Source organism: Sturnira hondurensis, unplaced genomic scaffold (genome assembly GCF_014824575.4).
Source record: "Sturnira hondurensis isolate 20B ecotype Veracruz unplaced genomic scaffold, ASM1482457v3 Scaffold0001872, whole genome shotgun sequence".
In the NCBI taxonomy this organism is placed as follows: domain Eukaryota; kingdom Metazoa; phylum Chordata; class Mammalia; order Chiroptera; family Phyllostomidae; genus Sturnira; species Sturnira hondurensis.
The window spans coordinates 24,453,758-24,468,383 of NW_028074503.1; the positions used below are offsets into that span (position 1 = coordinate 24,453,758).

General features: G+C 44.7%; 1 long non-coding RNA gene across 1 annotated transcript; it reads right to left on the bottom strand.

Moving 5' to 3' along the window:
* Positions 1-538: 538 nt before the first annotated feature.
* On the bottom strand, positions 539-12,506 carry LOC118978704 (uncharacterized). Its single transcript, XR_005064776.1, has 3 exons — positions 12,431-12,506; positions 2,932-3,734; positions 539-1,819 (listed from the first exon to the last, which is right to left on the bottom strand). It is a non-coding gene; the product is annotated as an uncharacterized LOC118978704 (long non-coding RNA).
* Positions 12,507-14,626: the final 2,120 nt, after the last annotated feature.

The following is a 14,626-nucleotide window of genomic DNA, read 5'->3' on the forward strand; positions in this document are numbered from 1 at the left end:
AAAGGCAAGAAGAGTCATTGAGGGATTTTAAGCAGGTGAGCAGTGTGATTGGATTTGCCTAGAGGGAGCAAATCCAACAGGAGATACCGCGGACTGTTCCTGGAGGCCCCTTGGGAAGTGATGAGGCCACGGGGGACGTGGCCTTTACGTCATCTTGAGACACAGAGACACCCTGTGTCTCTGCTCAGTGTTGCAAGCTTTTCAAAGCCATCTCCAATGGTGCGTAGACTAGCTTTTGGAGCATCTACCATGTGTGCTTTCGGAGTGGAACCAGGCAATCAGTCCTGTGCTTCTCCTACACAGATATTATTTTTCAAGGATAATTACAGGAAGATGAATGTCAAGGGTAACCTTGAAGCAGGCAAACCTCAAAAAGGCAACTATAAGAGGGGCCTGTGTAGGAGGGAGTAGGGCTGGCCCACCTACTCAGCTTGGATGAGGTTGAGGAGGGATGTTCTCTGCATGTTGTGTATCTATTGTATTGCTCTGATTTTTAACATTTATTTCTTTTTATTTTTGAGTTCTTCCTGAGAGCCATGCTTTTTTCCTCCTGTTCCTCCCCTGAGTCATAGTCCAGCCACCTGCTGGCAACCCCACCTCCCTGCCTCCCAGCCCTTCAGTGTGGGGGTCGTTCTTGCCCAGGGCAGTGTCCTAATTCGTGGTGCCCTCCAGATGGCTCTGGTACTGGGCATTATGGATGGACAGGGATGTTTGAAGCAGATAAAGCCCACTCCTTTGCTGGCAGTTGTAAGCGAGTCATGCATGGAGAAAACTGCAAAGAGGGCTGCAGTGAGCTAATGGTACAAGGGACAAATGCAAAAGGAGTTGGGGGAGTGAGTTCTCCTCTGTCCCTGGCCCATCTTTAAAAAAAACCAAACCCCACCAGTGATGGATTTCGCTTGTGGTGCCTCTCACTTCACCTGGTAATGGAAATGTGATTTGTGGTTTCCCCTTCAAGGGCTCTTCATCACACTGTAATTGATACATTTCCAACAAGTGACTCTTGAGGAATTCAGTTCTTACAGTTCTCGTCTGGACCCAGAGGGCCTCCTGGGGCTTTTGTAGGCTCCATGTCCCCTGTTGCCCCCCTGCCTCCTTCAGGCCATGGGGTTTCACCAGTGGCCGAGGCAGGGTCTTCCTCGGAAGTCTGAGTGAGCTGCTGCTGGGGAGGCAGGCATAGCCTGAATAGGCTGATGACCAGCGTCCGTGAGTAGTTTGTGCTGTGAGGCAGTGGCAGCAGGATGGACAGGTCAGCTATGTCAAGGTGGCTTTGTTGCTTCAAACCAGCACCAAAGCCAGGTGTGGGAGGACAGTGCAGGAGGGGGAGCCAGCCGCCTGCCTCAGGTGGGAGGAGTGGGTAAGAGCAGAAAGTAATGGGCATAATCCATTGTCAATGTTTGCCCTAGTGGCTGGTCAGGGCAGGAGAGATGCTGTCCCAAGAGACACAGCCTGAATGTCTCACTGAGGGCTATCCAGGGATTTGGCTAATGACTCAACTGGGATTCTCTTGCTAGAGAGTCTCTAACAGTGTTTGGCCAGACGTCCAAGGAAATTTGTATGGGCCTGTGGCTGGCCTCACAGAGCTGCCTTTCTCCTGATTCTGCCTGCTGTTTGTCTCTGAATGAAGCGTGCCATACTGTGGGTACCATCTCGGAAGTCTGTTCTCGGGTCATTTGAGGGGGCCTCTCCCTTGTCTGTCCCCCTCTTGCATGCTATTTACTGTCAGCCCTGCTCCATGGACCAGCACTGGAATATAAACTGTCTTTTTCTCTAATGGCCTTGACTGTGCTAGTCTTGTCTCTTTGGATGCATAGTAAACCTTAAGGGCAGGAAGAGAAACTGGTTACAGAACTTCTTTTGTACCACCCTCGGGCTTTCTGTTTTGCTTACTGTTGTGCAGTAGCTGTTGTATAACTAGATGCTTGATTGAGGTGCCAAAATTTCCTTTGGCTTTGAGTCAACTCATTATCCGAACACATCTACCTTTCCAGTATCCATCAAGCACTGCCCAAGGGCCTTTTGCCTCATCTTCACCCAGTAGGATAATTAGATGCATTTATTATTCACCCTTCACTCATGAACAGTAAGGATTATCCTTTGCATATTCACTCTGGGTCCTCCCAATGTTCCAAAACTGTATCAGTGTCTCTCCTTAAAAAGTGAGGAAACAAGATGCATTACAATAATTAACTATCACTGTATTACAAAGTATTCTACACTTTAAAAGCTTAAACCAGCAAACATCTGTTGTCTTACAGTTTCTATGGTTCAGGCATTTGGAAGCAGCTTGGCTGGGTGGTTCTAGCTTAAGGGCTCTCATGAGGTCATGACAATGATATTGGCTAGGGCTAGAGACCTCAGAAGGCTTGCCTTGGGCAGAAGAGTCTGCTTCCAAGTTCACTCCTATGGCTGGTGATAGGCCTCAGTTCCTTTCTGTGTGGCCCCCTCTCCAGAGGGTCACATGACACAGCCCCTGGCCTCCCCCAGAGCAAGTGATCCAAGAGACAGCAACCAGGAATTTACAGTGCCTTTGATGACCTAGACTCTGAAGCTGCATGTGATCAGTGCCTTTTGCCCCTGTTTATTAGAAGTGAGTCATGAGGTCCAGCCCACACTCAAAGGGAAGAGAGTATCAGATAAATCGTGAACATATTTTAAACATCACTTAAGGTATGGCTCCTGGGTCTGACCAAATGGATGAGCGAGCAGAGATGGTTGAGTCCCCCTCTACTAAGGACTGGCTTTCCCACGTGGCCTTGGGGTCTCTCTGGGAAACTCTACGAGCCTGTGGGTTGAGGGTGGAAAAAGATCCCCAGTTACAGAATTTAGTCTGACAACTGTTATTGTCCAGGATGTTATAAAGGCCTCACAATGTTCGGTACAGTTACTCCAAGCAAGTATTTCTATCTATTTGTGGAAATAGAAACTTACCTTCTTTTTAAATTTAATCTTTACTTTTGGGATTTTGGCGACTCTGTTTATAAACTGTAGCCATCTGGTGGTGGCATCCTTAAATTGCAGTGTTCCTTTCAGTCAATAGGGTGATTTCATTTCCACCTTATAGATGGGAAACAGGCAGAAGAGACTGAATGCCTTGCCCAAAGGCTGGAGTAAGTCAAAAGGGAGTGAGGGAGGGCCGGAGCGTAGGCCTCCAGGTCTGCACCAGAGCTGTTCTCCCATCCCACCAGGTGTGGCCCCTACTCGAAGATGTGGTAGATGCTTTCAAAGAGTTTGTCAGGGGCGATGGGAAGCAGGAGCACACTGGAGACGACAGAACTTTCCTAGACGACTACCAAATGCGGGATTTGGTCTATTTTCTACATGGAAGGGTTTGCAATTCTCTGTCTAGATGGCGGATGATATCATTACACTAGTATTTCTGAGCACTCTTTTGTGGTAGAATAAAGAGTCACAGCTATCCCAGTTACTTACTGCTGCGTAACAAACCACTCCAAAATATGGTGTCTTAACAACGACTGATTATTTCTCATAATCGTGTCATCTGGGCCGCACTTGGCTGGGTGATTCTCCTGCTCTGCACGGCATCAAACGGGACTCCTCATGTGGCTGCTCTCAGCTGCTGACGGGGCCGGGCCAGCCAGAAGGTCCCAGGCTTTGCCCACATGCCTCTCGCCTCCGTGTGCCTCTGTGTGGTCTCTCTCTGTGTCAAGCTTGGGCTTCCTTACAGTGTGGTGGTCTCAGGGTAGAGGGACTTCTTATGTAAAGACTGGCATCTGAGGGAGTGAGCAGAAGTTGTCGGTTCTCTTAAGACCCAGACTCAGAAGTCTCAGAATGAACGTCCTCTCCACCACCTTCTCTGGGTCAAAGCGAGTCACGAGGCCAGCCCAGACGGACAGGCAGCATACACAGACTCCACTTCTGGATGTGTGGGGTGGCTAAACTGTGCGTGGGAGCAGTTGGTGGTGGCCAAATGCGGAGTCTGCCCACTGCAATATCGTTCATGTGTCTACTTGCTAAGAGAAACTCACATGTTTTTTTAAAATCCTCACCTGAGTATGTGTTTATTGATTGGAGAGAGAAAAACATCAATGTGACAGAGGAACTTTGATTGGTTGCCTCCTGTACATGCCCCGACGGAGGATTGAACACACAACCTAGGTATGTGTCCTGATGAAGGATCAAACCTACAACCTTTTAGCGTATGGGATAATGCTCCAACAAATGGAACCACCCAGCCAGGGTGAAACTCAGACATTTTTACTAGTGTGTCCCATCTATAGATAACAAAGAAGGCTGTTTGTTAAATCCACTAAGCATGCATGAAACATTTGTGAAAATTCGGGAACAGAACGTTCAGCCCAGTGTGAGCATAAGCCAGGGGAACAGTCCTGGAACATGGGTCCTCTGCCTGTTGACAGTCCAGACCCTGTTTGGGGTCCTCTCTGGGGTGGTCCATAGCTCCAGGAACCATGGCCTTGGTCCAGAAGATGACTCTGTGCATCCAACCCAAACTCAATTCAGACAGACACATATGGATGGAGAAAAACAAATTCAAGAAATGGCCCAAGAGTTAGCCCATTAGATGATAGAAAAAATGCAAATTCTAAATTTTGTAATAATGATGTGTCCAAAGCCTTTTGGAGCCAAATGTGTTTCAAATTCAAATAATATGGTCAAATGGGCACTTCTTCAATTGCTTGTGGCTAGAAAATGGTCCTCTCTTTTAGTTTCTGTCCTTCCACTCAACCACATTCTTCCGTCCTGAACAAGCTTTTGTTAGCTCCTGCATGCACTGAGAGAATTGGGTACAGGGGCATTCAAATAGCAATTAACTGAGAACTCCCAGCTGGAGCTTCTATTTTTCTGTGTGGTTGTCCTCTCACCTGCAAATTTGCATTGCCAACATATTTGTAGAGCCCTTTGTTTTTCCAGAGAGCTTTTGGATGCATTATTACATTTCATTTTCATGGCAACTCTATAAGATAACACTGAGTAAGATTGCTCTCTTGTAGAAAGAAGGAACCGGAAATCCAGGAATGTTAAGAATTTGGTCAAGCAGTGGCAAAGCCAGAACTTATGTCCTCTCTATCAGTGTGTTTGCCTTTGCACACTTCCAGCTTGTAAAATGCTTACCCTAATGCCCACGGAAGGGTGCCTCGCTGTGATGAGGAAGGAGCAATTCTTGGGCCTAGAGCAACTGTTAATAGCTTACTAATAGCCTTGGTCATGAAGTTAAGATGCAAAGATATGCATGTTTTAACTTGAATTCCAGTTAGTGGCATAAAAACTTGCTGTTTGCAGCCAGTGGCAGGACCACCAGGAAATGTGTTTCTGCCTAGCCCTGGTAGTGGCTTTCTCTTTGTAGGGCATTTGAGTTCATTCATTCATGGACCTGTGCATCACGGAGGAGGGATAAGGGACAGTGTAGGGTCCTATTAGAAGTCATGTGGATCTGTCAATCCAGCTCTGAGCACCTCACAGAAGTTAAGGAGGGAATTTCCTTGATTGCAGCTAATGGGCTTTCTTGCTGTGCTGAATTAGAGTGGACAGGCAAACAGATATATCACTGGAGTGGAATAATAATGTTACATCAGATGGGAAAATTCTGGTGTGGCTTGGCAATACCGTGGTCCTTGAGGTTCTCGGACAATGAGTTCTGGTTTGTGGGGGTCAGTCTCAGTATAGTTTGTGGTCCCTGCATAATTATTAAGGTCTCCTTTTAGTGTCACAAATGTCCAGGTTTAAATGGAAAGTTACATGGTCCCCCAGAGCGTGGAGCATAGCACTGAGCAGGCACTGAGCAGGTTACTTCTCATCTGCAGAGAAATAACCACACAGACTATGTTTTGTGCTTTTAACAAACCTACTCTTGACGGTAGAGATCCAAATCAGGGCCTCTTCCTTGAGTAAGTTCTTTTTTTTTAAGTAATGATGGTTATTCAAATTCACATTGGCACCCTCAGTGGCCTGACTTCCGCTGGCTTTGGATTTGGTTGAGCTCATAGGGAAAGAAGCCCTTGGTTCTTTGTGGTTGAATCAGTAAAATCTTCACAATAATATTGTCCACTGTATTTCTAAGTTAGTAAATCATTTCTCACGTATGACTTTATCTCATAGCAACCCCAGTCAGTGGGAGAGTCTGGAAAACAAGATATACAGAGAGAATCTCACAGCTCACTAATAAGACTACAGAAACTGGAACCTAGGCTTCCCACCTTCTGATTCCACATCCTTCCCTTAATCCTGCCTCTTGTATGTGATCCCAACAGCTGTATCTGGCCAAAGCCATGCTCATTTAGGATGCTTCTTTTGACACCTGGTAACATTTAGGGCGCAAACTGGTGAAGAAGTAGCATGCTGACCTAGGTGACAGTGTAGAATTCAGTTACCCGAAGACATGCATTGTTCCTAGTTTCTTCATTCAGTGTGTCCAAGGAGCTGCCTCATTAAACAAGCCTTTTATTTGTTTAGTGCTTTTCTGGTCTATAAAGCATTTTATCTGTTTACAGCATCTCTTTGATGCATGGGAAGCGTAAGGCACAGGTACCTGTTAGAGGTCTTGGTGTTACCATTTTTTTCCTAACAGAGGATGGAAGCTCAGAAAGATTAAGTGGGTTGTTCAAGGTGACACATCAGCAGTGTGTGACTGAGCACCCGAGTATTTCTGACATGGGACCCCTTACCGGCCCCTCATTACTGATTTCAGAGTTTCTCCAGCAAGTTACCAAACTTGGGAGACAGCTTTTCATTCTAGGGCAGAGGGTTCATAATGAGCACCTCATGAGACGCTGAGATTGATTCTCCTCTGTGAAGAGAGAGGAGTACAATCTCTGATCATGACCGTGGTGAGAAATGTAGCCGCCTCTTCTAGGGCATGGCTGATTTTAATTAACCCAAAGGGCCTGGGAAGTTAATTAAGCAGCTCATTTTCAAGTGGAGCTAAGTGGACAGAAAGCATTGAGAGAAGGGCAAAGGACTTAGGAATGAAAGTTTTTTCAAGGTTTGCAGGCCCTGCCTGTCATGAATAAGAAATGCTGCTGGGAAAACTAGCAGCATTTGCTGCGAGGCCCAGAAGAGGGTCAGACAGACGTGGCAAATGGCTCCGTCTATTGGGAAGCTGTGTTCTGTTCTTTATTTGGAGCAAGGAGGGTTTGAGGGCTAAGAAGTTTTAGACAAGTACAAATCTATGAAGACCAGAGCTGGAGAAGAAATAGTCCCTGATGTGGAACTAAGGACAAAAATACCCATCTTCTTTTGAGGCAGAATAATGCCATTCCTCCTTCGATGCATCTCGGGGGAATCGAACACTGGATCCCACAGACGGGGAAGCAACCATGTCGAGAGCAAATTGCTAACTCCTCTTGGTGTCTTTCTTTTCTTTCTTTCCCTCTCTCTCTCTTTTTTTCCCCATCACCCATGTGTGAATGGGGCACAGACTGACTTAGGTTTCTTTACACCACATAGAGGCTTTTGTTTCCAAGCAAGTTGGGGATTTATTGATTGAACGAAGTGAGAATGTAGATCGATTGATTGAGGCGAGAAGGCCGCCATGCCTGTTGTTTTCTGCACAACTTCCAAAGGAGCTGACTTAGAATAATTGGATCTTCAAACTGAACAAAGGAACTTCAGAGACTGTGCAGTCCAACTTTTCATTTGAGGCAGAAATCTTCTCCAAAGCTACATGCAGGGATGGCAATTCAGACATTTTCGAAACACTTTCAAAGAGAGGAATTTACTTACTCATGAGATTGCTCACTCCATTTCTAAATTTTTTACCTATTAATCCTTACATGGCACCTGCTATGTTTCAGACATACATTGTGTGAGTCCTTTACAGTTACGAGTCATTGATCCAGCATGAACTTGATCCCTGTTTCACAGATGAAGAAGTTCAGACACAGAGAGGTTACGTAACCTGCCCAAGGCCACAGAGCTGGTAAGTGACAGAGATGAGATTGGAACCCAGGCAGTGTGAATCCACAGTCAGTGCATTTAATCACCAGCTTTGCTGCCTTTCTGTGAAGACATCTCTAGTAATTAATGTTTTTTTTCTACTTTGCATCAAAATTGGCCCCTTACAGTTTCTGCCCTGGTGTCCTTCACACAATGATTCATCAAGTATTTTTGGACACACTGTCATGTCTTCCTGTCACTATTCTTCCCCAGCACAGCCATCTTTAGTTCGCTAAACCATTTCTCACGTGGCGTGATTTCCATGCTCCCTGGTGCTTCCCTTATCTGTCAACTTCAGATAGCCTGGTGAAAAGTGCCCGAGATTTAAGGTCAAACCCAACTGGCCTGGCATCTCAGCCTCTTTGCTCACTAGCTGTATATACTTGAGCAGATACTTTCTCAGTCTTTAGAGAGAGGACCCCACATTTGTGAAATGGGACTAATTCTAAGCTTCTTGGGTTATTGTAAAGAGGAGCAAATGGCAGGATTCATAGTGTGAACTCCATAAAGGTTAACTATTATTCTTTTTAAAAAATATTTTTTTTATTTATCTTTAGAGAGGAAGGGAAGGAGAGGAGAGAAGTATCAATGTATGGTTGCCTCTTGTGGGTCCCCTGTTGGGAACCGGCCTGCAACCCAGGCATGTGCCCTGACTGGGAATCGAACCGCGATCGTGTGGTTCGCAGGTCTGCGCTCAATCCGCTGAGCCACACCAGCCAGGGCCAATTAACTATTATTCTTGTTTTAACTGTGTAACTAGCTGCAGTGACAACTATATTCACTCCCTCCAAATTGACCTGTACCTTTAAAAATCCCAATCAAAACCATAGCAGGTTAATTTGAAGAAATTGACAAGGTGATCTAAAAATAAAATGCGAATTTAAAAGTTGTAAAATAGCATAAACAATATTGAAAATGAGAAACCAAGTTGGAGGACTCATACTATCTGATTTCAAGATTTACTTTAAAACTATAGGAACAAAGATAGCACGATACTGGCATAAAGACAGGCAAATAGATCAATGAAAAAGAACTGAATCTAGAAATACACCCACATGTGTACAGTTAAGTGCTTTTTTGACAAAGATGTGAAGTTAATTCAACAAGAAAGAGTTTTGAACAGATGGTGCTAGGCAAACATGAATATCTGTTTGCAAATAAGATAACCCTCCATCTCAGATCCACTGTACACATCAAAACTACTTGGAGTTACATCATAGATGTGATGTGAAAGTGAAACATAAAATTTCAAAAAGAAAACGTAGAAGACTTTGGATTAGTCAGAGACTAGAATACAAAAATACTGGCAAAAAAGGATATATTTGACTTTATCAAAATTAGGTCTTTCTGTTCATGAAGAGACACTGTTTGTTGATGAAGAAAATGAGTAGGCAATCTACAGACTGGGGGAAAATATCTGCAACATGAGGTTAAATAAGACTTGAAATGCAGTAGTTAAAGAACTCCTACAACAAGTCAATAATAAAAGACAAACAACCCAATGGAAACCATGGGCAAAAGACTTGAATGGATATCTGAAAAAAGAAAATATACCAATTACCAGTAAGGGATTTACATCATTTATCATAAGGGAAATGCAAGTTAAAAGCACAGTGAGAAACTATGCCCAATCACTAGAATAGCTAAAATCAGAAAGACTGGCAATACCAAATGTTGGCAAGAGTATAGAATATTCTGGGACACTCATACAGTACTGGTGGATTGCCGAGTGATACAACCATCTTGGAGAATTGTTGGCAGTTCTTACTCAGGCATACATCTGCCCTGTCACCACGCTATTTCACTCTTAGGTCCTTACATGAGAGAAGGGAACACATATGCCCATAAAAAGACTCAAATGAGAATGTGCATAGCAGCTTTATTCATGATAGTCCTCACCTGGAATCAACCCTGTCAACTGGGAGTGGTAAGTATATTGTCGTATGATCATGGGAGATGGAAAAGTACTCAGCAATAAAAAAGGAATGAAATGCTGATCCATGCAATAGACTCTCGGAAACATATTAGCGAGTGAAAAAAATCCAGGAAAAAAAGAATACTTCCTAAGTGATTCTATGTGTATGAAGTTCAAGAACAGACAAAACTAACATATGGTGATAGAAACCAGAGTGGTGGTTGCCTTTGTCACTAATGGGTGGGAATGGACTGGAAGGGGGCATGAGAAGACATTCTAGGGTAAGAGAAACATTCTGTATCTTGATTGGGGTGATGGTTATATAGGTGGACATGGTCTTTACGTCAGATACTTAAGATCTGTGTCAATTCTACTTAGCTGTTAAATATTAATGAAGATGCTATCTAAAGCCCAAGACGGATGCTTGTTTGAGAAGGTATACCTAGGTCACCCTGGGACTCCATCTGAGCCCAACTCCATATAGACACTTCTTTGGGCCATGACGTCCTCATCTGAAAATTTAAATTAATGCTGTTTTTCTCTTTCAAGATTATTGATAATGTTAAATGAGATATTAAGTAGTCAGAGCTGTGAAAATGTGTATAGTGGTATGACATTAGAGAGCATTGCTAGTTAAGGCTGTCCTATGATTCATTGGAGAAATTGAGCTCATGGGGAAGAAAGGAAAGTGTAGTAGAGTTTGGGACCATAGATCAACCTTTTCAGTCCCTCTGTGTTTAAAAATTCACCTTTAGTCATCCATTCTTCACAGTCCCTCCCCTCCTGGCTGGAACCGCCTGAGAAATGTTGGACCTTGAAACTTGAACTTCTACATTGAGTTAACTGACTTCAGTGTTAAACATCTACTGCATGTCAAGCACTGTGGAGGTTGTAAAAATGAGGGAGAAATGGCTCCTGCCCTCCAGGAATTCGCACCTTGATCACATGCCTTCAGGACTAGAATCCCGCACAAACTGTGCCTTCCTGTTTCATTCCCTAACTGCTGCTACCGGTCTTCTTCCCAGGTCATCTCAGTTTGTCCAGCCTCTGCCCTCTCTCACACATGTAATAATGCCTTCCCAAGTTTCCTCTCACAGTGAGCAGTGGCCCAGCCAGGAAAGAATTCTTTCATGCCTTCAAAAAAAAAAAATCAATCACTGCATTTTTTGAAAGAGTCACAGGCAACCTTGATATTGTGTTCTCAGTTTATGGATGGCTTTTGTTTTAAAAATTGCCACACACATTTATCTTCATAATTCATCTCTTAAAAGCTGTTTTTAAAAACAAACACCACCATTTATTTGGATTTTACTTAATGTCTTTATTCTATTCCAGGATTCGTTCCTGGGCATGACATCATACTCAGTTGTCATGTCTCCTCGGCCTCCTGTGGTCTGTGACAATTTCTTGGTCTTTCCTTGTTTAGTCATGACCTTGGCAGTCTAGTCCTGTAGCATGTCACCTGAGCTGGGTGTGCCTGATGGTGTTCTCATGATCAGACTGGGGTTTTTAGAAAGAACACAGAGGTGAGGTCTCCTCCTGATATCCTCTCAGTGGATATAAGACATCCACAGACATCACTGATTATGTTAATCCTTGACCACCTGGTTAAGGAGGTGACTTCTAGATTTTTCCACTGTCTGGCACACCCTAAATGTATCTACGTATCTTATTTGGATGCATCTTTTTTTGAACAGAATTAATATTCAGCCTCTGTACTACAGTACAACCCAACTTGGTACGACATTTCATCCTTGCTTCATGCTTTGAGAACACTAGCTAATTAATCCTAATTAGACATTACAGCCGAATCTCACTAATTCTCACTTCACTGATCTGTAAATAGAAATTTTTTTGAAAAACCCATCAGTCTTCACTTCACTTCTAAGCTGAAATTTGTATAGCCGAGAGTGGAGCTATCAGTGAAGTCTATCACCTATGGATGTATTTCTAAAGGGATTATCAGCAGGAGCCTAAGCTCCAGTAACTTTCCACAGATATTTTACTTTGTATTTTCTGCTTTTGTGTGGAATGTAATCCTAAATCATCTCAAAGACTATGTTTGTTAAAAATGGCCTTGGATTTTAATCTATTTATTATATTGCAATACAACCTCTAATTGGAACACATTTCTCTAAGGACTGCAAAGCCGATTACGATATTTAATTAGGAAATGTCTGCATTCTCAAAAACTCCAGTGTCTGCCTGTACGACTCAGTTTCTGATAGAACAGAGTTTGGTTTAAGATGACTCTGTCTTGGATTCTGTCCAGTGGCGTGCATTGTATTTGGTACTTAATATACACTGCTTTGTATGTTGTAATCATTTTCCATTTATGTGCTTTTCCCTGACCACACTCCAATTGTTTTGGAGAGAATACTCTGTGACTTACAGTTTTGTCTCCCGTAGTGACTAGCTTGCGGCATTTGTAGTATTTGTTGCTGGTTGTCTATCCCACATCCATTTGCATCTTCTCTTCTATTCAACTAATTCCAATTTATTCAGAAACCTTCTTCCCCACCTCTCCTGGGTATCTCAGGAGAAACTGGCCCTCCTCCCCCTTAGCTGTAGGGATGGATCTGGTTGGTTTAAGGGCACCACCCTTGCTTATGATCAGCGTAGGACTGTGCAGAGAACCCCGATAGGCCATCTGAGAGGGGCCTTGCTGGGAGCGTCTGAGAAAAGTGCCCTTCATGTCAAAAGACAACAGGGAGAGCTGAGGTGGTCTCCCCACCTCCAGTGGAGCGTGAAGCCCAGAGACGCTCAGGGCAATGGCTGTGGCTTCCAGGTGTGGGAGCAGTGAGTGTACTTACGGTTTAAGCCAATAAATGTACTTGAGGTAAGTGTCTGGTTACCTGCAGCCAAAGGCGTCCTGAAGGACAGAATTGTCCTCAAGCATTTTTGACTGATGTTAGTGCCAAAGGACCTCTTCGGAAGGAGAGATTAAAATTGAGGAAAAAGCTCTAGTTCGCTTGGATTTGGAAAGTCATTTCATACCAGTTGGAAAATTTTGAAGCATATATAGTTTATTTTTATTCCTGTCTACTTCTTTTTTTAATCAATGTATTCACTAAACGTTATTTTAAGCTTTGGTGCTGTTCGTGGTTGGAGGATGGAAGATTAAGAAATCAGGGTGCAGTCGGCTGGTCTGGAGCGCCAGCAGCATGGACCCTGGGGCCACGAAGCCGTCCGGATCATCCCCTCCTCTGAAACACGCTGCGCTCTCCTCCCAAGTCTCAGTTCTTCCCGCCCTTCCACTGCCACACCCCTTCTCTTCCTCTTCCTTCTTTTTTTTTTTTAAATCCTTACCCCAAAATATGCTAATTGATTTGAGAGAGAGAGGAAGGGAGAGAAAGAGACAGACAGACAGACAGACAGACAGACATCAGTCCATTGGTTCCCAGCTGTACCCCGCTGGAGGATCGCACTCACAAGTTTTGGTGGATGGGATTCCTTCCAACCAATGGAACCACCTGGCAGAGCCTCTTCCTCTTCCTTCTGTGTGTCTTCGTATGATACGGGTAGGTGTGCACCGAGCTGGCTTCCCAGATGCAGGCTTCGCCCTGCCCCAGCCTGCCTGCGTCTTCGGAGCCGGATGAACCCCTTCACTGCCAGAGTCCACCCTTGAGCTCCCCCTGTTTCTGGAGATCCTGTTTACTGCTTCATGGCCTGAGTGCATGATGATTTTGTTTCTCAGCAAGACTGCGTGCTGACCCCTGTGGGGAGTCAAGCCTGGGAATATGGTTTCGCACCTTTTCCCTTCACTTCCTCGATCACCGGGCACGTTCTACACCCCTCTCCACACCCTGCTGCCGCCACAGGCACTCAGTGTGAAGGGTTTATGGAGAATGTTCTCTTCATTTCCAGACACACTTCAGTTAGTTTTCCCTCCATCCTGAGGAAAAGACCCAATAATTTAGAATCTTAAACCTTTGCCTAGTAAGAAAAAAATTTTTTTTCCTCTCCAGCCAACAGCCCGATATCTCTTAGCTGGTATGATCTAGGTACCCGTGTTTGCACTTGGCCACCTCTAAGTCCCCATGTTGGGGTTTCCGCATCCAGAACTCCACTCCCTGTTTTTGTACCATAATGGCCAGCCCTGCCCCTGAGCTTAGAGCCCGGGAGTATCTGTGTGATAGTTTGCTGTAAGGTAGTTCCATGAAGTCCTGACCGGTGTGGCTCAGTTGGTTGGAGGTCATTCTGCAAAACAAAAGGCCACAGGTTCGATTCTCAGGCAGGGCACATGCCCTGGTTTGTGGGTTCTGTCCCTGGTTGGGTGCTAGAGGCAACCGATAGGTGTTTCTCACTGACACTGATGTCTCTCTCCCTCTCTTTCTCCCTCCCTTCTCCTCTCTCTAAAAATAAATAAATGAAATCTTTAAAAATATCTCCATATAAGAAGTTGGAGCGGGATGGTAGACACAATCTAACTTCACTTTATGCCCTAGGGTAAGTGCTTAGCATTTGATATAGCCTCACTAGTAACCAACGTTCCCGAGACAGTTACTCAGCCTTGTACGTGTCCTTGAAGTCTGCACCCAAGGCTTATTTAGGGTAAGGTATGCGAGAAATGACTTTTCCTGGTGTAATGAGTGGCGGTCAGTGATCAGTTAGGACAGTTGTCCAGGTGACACCTCCTGTGTGAAGCAGGTAGGAGGATCTGCAAGCCCTGACAGCTGGACGCCTTAGGGATCCTGCGACCCCTTGCTACCTGTGTTGGAGGCTGCGGTGTGGGAGGGCCGGGACCTTCCCGAGCTACAGGAACTGCTCCTGTGACTGTGTTTGCAGTCTCGCTAG